Below are 6368 nucleotides of genomic sequence, written 5' to 3'. Positions count from 1 at the left end.
CCTTCGGATTCTTCTGTGATAACTAGGGATACAGCCATGTTATCCTAAAAACATCTGGATGTCAAAGAAAAACAAACAGAATGTGTCATACACATGCTTGATGCAACTCCATAAGGCAAAATATATATATATATATATATATATATATATATATATATATATATATATATATATATATATATATAAACAGTATTAAAGGATTTAGTGGATTAGTTTCCCAATAATGAAGATTTTTGCCATAATTTCTTCACCCATATCTTCACCTTCATTATAATGAATGAGGACTTCAAAAAGATATAAAAAGCATTGCAAAAGAATCATGAAAGTGGTCAATGCGACTTGTGTTATATTCCAAATCTTCTAAAGTCATAACTTGTATGAAGAACATATATTCAGCATGAAAAAATTATGACAGAATTTTAATTTCTGTGCAAACTAACATCATCATAGGAATATTTAATCTAACAAATACTTTGTTTATAAACTACTAAGAAATGCTCAACAATCCCTGACAATGCACAGCACAGTTGTTCCTCAATGTGGTTCTTAAAAGCTGGGGCTCATGTTGGGTTTGATGGGATTTATGGTCAATCACGGAATAAATTAGATCATATGCAATGTGGGACAATCCATTAGCTGATTTTGTCACGGAGGATAAAAGGAATGCCTACACCTCCGTGCAGATATTGTACAATCATGCAGGAAATATGGCCTCCCGGGACTCAAAGACGTGGTCAGTTTAATAAATAATAATCCGCAGGTTTGGAGCTCAGCAGTAAATGGGCACTCACTCATATTGAGGATGACATTGTGGATATTCCTAAAATGAAGGCAGTGAATTTTACACAATTTTACAATTTTACAGTGGCTTCTGTAAAAGCGTGTAAAATTAGATAATTGCCACAATACAATATTTACTATATGACTGATTCTAGTTTTATTTCCTTCTTCCTATCTATCTATCTATCTATCTATCTATCTATCTATCTATCTATCTATCTATCTATCTATCTATCTATCTATCTATCTATCGTCTAAGTATATGTCTGTCATTCTATCTATCTGTCTGTCTGTCTGTCATTCTTTCTGTTGTCTGTCATCCATCGGCCTGTCTGTCAGTCGTTCAGTCAGTTTATGTCTGTCTGTCATCTGTCATTCTATCTATCTGTCTGTCGTTCAATCTGTCTGTCTGTCTGTCTGTATTTACCTATCTGTCTGTTTGTCTGTCTGTCTAAGTATTTGTCTGTTGTTCTATCTGTCTGTCTGTCATTCTGTCTGTCTCTCAATCTTTCTGTCGTCTGTCATTCTATCTGTCTGTCATTCTGTCGTCTGTCATTCTATCTGTCTGTCTGTTGTTCAATCAGTTTTTTGTCTGTCTGTCATCTGTCTGTCATTCTATCTATCTGTTGTCTGTTGTTCAATTTGTCTGTCTGTCTGTCTGTATCTATCTATCTGTCTGTCTGTTGTTCAATCTGTCTAAGTATCTGTCTGTCGTTCTGTCTGTCATTCTATCTATGTCTGTCTGTCAACTGTTCTGTCTGTCATTCTTTCTGTCGTCTGTCATTCTATCTGTCTGTCTGTCTGTCTGTCTGTCTGTCTGTCTGTCTGTCTGTCTGTCTGTCTGTCTGTCTGTCTGTCTATCTGTCTGTCTATCTGTCTGTCTGTCTGTCTGTCTGTCATTCAATCAGTTTATCTATCTGTCTGTCACTGTATCTGTCGTTCAATCTGTCTGTCTGTATCTGTCTGTCGTTCTATCTGTCTGTCTGTCATTCTATCTGTCTGTTGTTCAATCTGTCTAAGTATCTGTCTGTCGTTCTGTCTATCATTCTATCTGTCTGTCTGTCTGTCTGTCATTCAATCAGTTTATCTATCTGTCTGTCTGTCACTGTATCTGTCTGTCATTCAATCTGTCTGTATCTGTCTGTCGTTCTATCTGTCTGTCATTCTATCTGTCTGTCATTCAATCTGTCTTAAGTATCTGTCTGTCATTCTATCTATCTGTCTGTCTGTCATTCTTTCTGTCTGTTGTTCAATCTGTTTCAGTATCTGTCTGTCGTTCTGTCTGTCATTCTATCTGTCTGTCTGTCAACTGTTCTGTCTGTCATTCTTTCTGTCATCTGTCATTCTATCTGTCTGTCTGTCTGTCTGTCTGTCTGTCTGTCTGTCTGTCATTCAATCAGTTTATCTATCTGTCTGTCACTGTATCTGTCTGTCGTTCAATCTGTCTGTATCTGTCTGTCGTTCTGTCTGTCTGTCATTCTATCTGTCTGTCTGTCGTTCAATCTGTCGTTCAATCTGTCTAAGTAGCTGTCTGTCGTTCTGTCTGTCATTCTATCTATCTATCTGTCTGTCTGTCTGTCTGTCTGTCTGTCTGTCTGTCTGTCTGTCTGTCTGTCTGTCATTCAATCAGTTTATCTATCTATCTATCTGTCTGTCTGTCTGTCTGTCATTCAATCAATTTATCTATCTATCTATCTGTCTGTCTGTCTGTCTGTCTGTCATTCAATCAGTTTATCTATCTGTCTGTCACTGTATCTGTCATTAAATCTGTCTGTCTGTATCTGTCTGTCATTCTATCTGTCTGTCTGTTGTTCAATCTGTCTAAGTGTCTGTCTGTTGTTCTGTCTATCATTCTATCTATCTATCTGTCTGTCTGTCTGTCTGTCATTCAATCAGTTTATCTATCTGTCTGTCTGTCACTGTATCTGTCTGTCATTCAATCTGTCTGTCTGTCGTTCTATCTGTCTCTGTCATTCTATCTGTCTGTCGTTCAATCTGTCTTAAGTATCTGTCTGTCGTTCTGTCTGTCATTCTATCTATCTGTCTGTCTGTCAACTGTTCTGTCTGTCATTCTTTCTGTCGTCTGTCATTCTATCTGTCTATGTATCTGTCTGTCTGTCATTCAATCAGTTTATCTATCTGTCTGTCTGTCACTGTATCTGTATGTCGTTCAATCTGTCTGTCTGTCTGTATCTGTCTGTCGTTCTATCTGTCTGTCTGTCATTCTATCTGTCTGTCTGTCGTTCAATCTGTCTGTCGTTCTGTCTGTCATTCTATCTATCTGTCTGTCTGTCTGTCATTCAATCAGTTTATCTATCTGCCACTGTATCTGTCGTTCAATCTGTCTGTCTGTATCTGTCTGTCGTTCTATCTGTCTGTCTGTCATTCTATCTGTCTGTCTGTTGTTCAATCTGTCTAAGTATCTGTCTGTCATTCTGTCTATCATTCTATCTATCTGTCTGTCTGTCTGTCTGTCTGTCTGTCTGTCTGTCTGTCATTCAATCAGTTTATCTGTCTGTCTGTTACTGTATCTGTCTGTCATTCAATCTGTCTGTCTGTATCTGTCTGTCGTTCTATCTGTCTGTCTGTCATTCTGTCTGTCGTTCTATCTGTCTGTCTGTCATTCTGTCTGTCGTTCTATCTGTCTGTCTGTCATTCTGTCTGTCGTTCTATCTGTCTGTCATTCAATCAGTTTATCTATCTATCTATCTATCTATCTATCTATCTATCTATCTATCTATCTATCTATCTATCTATCTATCTATCTATCTATCTGAGTTAGCTAGCTCGCAACAAGGTCATTACCAAAAGCCCCTTGGGGAACTGTGGGTGAGCCACAAGCTCAGAGTTTCTGACAAAGGTAATGAAGACCTTCAGAATTCAGAGGACGTGAGGAGGGGTTGGAGGCGCCTTATGGGAAGGGGATTTGAGGATTACATTTTCGGAACCTACAGCACACAAAGGAACACACACAAACATTGTCCACAGACCAACCAATGTCACGTCTGGCGTAACGTGATTATTTACACTTTATCTTTACACTTGCCTGTGCACGCAGCACAGATTTAGAAATGCTGGTGTATAAAAAGGCAATGATTACAAAGACGTGGGATTAAAACCACTTTACACGCTTTGCACCTGCACAAATCACTGTAAAATCATACAGGCAATTTAGGGACAAAAGGTCTACTTTCCTGCAACATTATCTAGCAGTATTACACAACAAATATGTTTACACCATCAGAGCACATTCCTGCTTTGATCTCAGGAGAAACATCTGGATGGCAAGAAGCACTCACGAGAAACCGCTGATGACATTTTTGAAAGCATTATGATCTAATTTGTTTTAATTCATAGCTCCAGTTGTTTTGTTTGTTTGTACAGCATCTATTCCCATGCTGGACACATGCTCTAGCCTCTCAACAGCGCTCAGAGTAAAGAGTGCAAACCACTGAAAGAGACCTGAGCAAAGACCGCTTCGTAAATTAAGCTTTCAAAAGACAGGCCGAAGACTGTAATGATGCATCTGCTGAGCTTTTTGGCATGCCTTTTTAAAGCCTCAATTACACCGTGATTCTCCAGGCAGATGTTGGAAGAATAGCGGGAAGCCAAGCTATTTGGCTGTGAGAGCAAAGTGTTTAGCAGGTGAAACAGTATCTGTCATGTTACCTTAGACTTTAGTGGAGTCATAGCATGTTTAGTCATTCAACTCTGATCATGTTTTATATTTTGGAGATACATGAACAAGATCTCTATATCTTCACACTCTCCATTCACATTTCTCAGGGTTGTCTTGACTTTTAGTATGAGAATAACTATTTCACATCAAAACCACAGGTCCAAGTGAATTTCACACATTATTCACTTGCCCAATAATCCACAACTGTTCTCTTTATTTACGGACTGGACTGGAAAAGTAATGTGAGATGACGTTAAGAGTCACACTATGTTTTGCTTGGCCAAGTTCACTGGACTTAAATGGAATCAAGGACTTCCTTTTCAGTGCAGGTGACCCTTGTTTCCTACAGGACAATGCCTTTCCCAAGCTGCATTAGCTTGTGGTTAAGTATCAAGTGTCACAGTGGCTAATCACACACCCAGGAATAGGCTTCAACTCACATAGACATCACAGAGGATTTTGGGGTAATTTTACACCAATAGTGCCATCTAAAGGTCACAAGCAAGACACAGCTAATGCATTTTATTTGGACACACTTAAGGCATGTGCATCTGAACAATAAAATAAAATAATATTTGAGTAATAAATAATTGAATAAATATATTTTAATATATAAATATATATAGTAAATATATAAGTATGCACACACACTCATACATATACACTGCTGTTCAAAAGTTTGGAATCAGTTTGATTTTTAATGTTTTTTAAATCTTATGTTCATCAAGGCTGTATCTATTTGATGGAAAATACAGAAAAAAATGATTTTGTAATATGTTACTGCAGTTTAAAATAACATTTTCTATTTTTAATATACTTTTAAGATATTTTAATTTATTCCTGTGAAGTAAAGCTGAATTTTTAGCATTGTTACTCCAGTCTTCAGTGTCACATGATCCTTCTGAAATTATTCTAACATGCTGATTTATTATCAATGTTGGAAACTGTTGTGCTGCTTTATTTTTATTTTTTATTTTGTTTTGTGATACTTTTTTCAGGATTCTTTGATAAATAAAAAGTTTTAAAAAAGAACAGTGTTTATTCAAAATAGAAATTAAAAGTAAAAAAAAAAAAGTTTTGTGTTACAATAGACACTACTATTGAAAAGTTTGGGGTTAATAAATGTTCCCTTTTTTAAAGAAATTAATACTTTTATTCAGCAAGGATGTGTTAAATGGATAAAATGACTCATTAGACATTATTAGAAAAGATTTTATTGTAACTTTTTATTCATCAAAGAAAAAAGTATCACAGAAGGCATCAGAAATAAATAATATTTAAGGTATATTAAAATAGGAAACAATATTAGAAAATAGTATTAGATTAAATAAACACAGCCTTGATAAGCATAAGAGACTCTATTTAAAAAAAAAATATATATATATATATATATATATTGAAAATAAACGAAAAAATTAAATAATCAAAAATGTATTGCTTTCCTAATTGCATTTTATAACAATTCTTTGATAAATATATTTTGTATTGGAAAAAATGGACATCTGAACTATTAAATAATGACAATATTTGAATAATAATTATTAATTAATATAATTAATATATTAAACAATATAAATATGTAGAGGTTAATATAAAAAAAATCTTAATTATTATTCACATCAAAATATTATATAGATAGATAATTGTATTTCATACAATTTCTTTGATAACTTTTTATATTATAAATTATATATTACTATAATATTTATTTTTTCATTCCATTATATACACTACCGTTCAAAGTTTAGGGTCAGTAAATTTTTATTGTTTCTTTTTTTTTTTTTTTAGAAATTAATACTTTTATTCACCAAGGATTTATTAAGTTAATAATTAAAAGTTTATTAAAAGTTAATAATAAATAATTTACATTGTTATAAAATATTTATATTTTGAATAAACACTGTACTTT

The sequence above is a fragment of the Garra rufa genome, chromosome 2 (assembly GCF_049309525.1).
Source record: "Garra rufa chromosome 2, GarRuf1.0, whole genome shotgun sequence".
Lineage (NCBI taxonomy): Eukaryota > Metazoa > Chordata > Actinopteri > Cypriniformes > Cyprinidae > Garra > Garra rufa.
The sequence above is the reverse complement of the archived record's forward strand: the minus strand, read 5'-3'. Positions refer to the sequence as shown.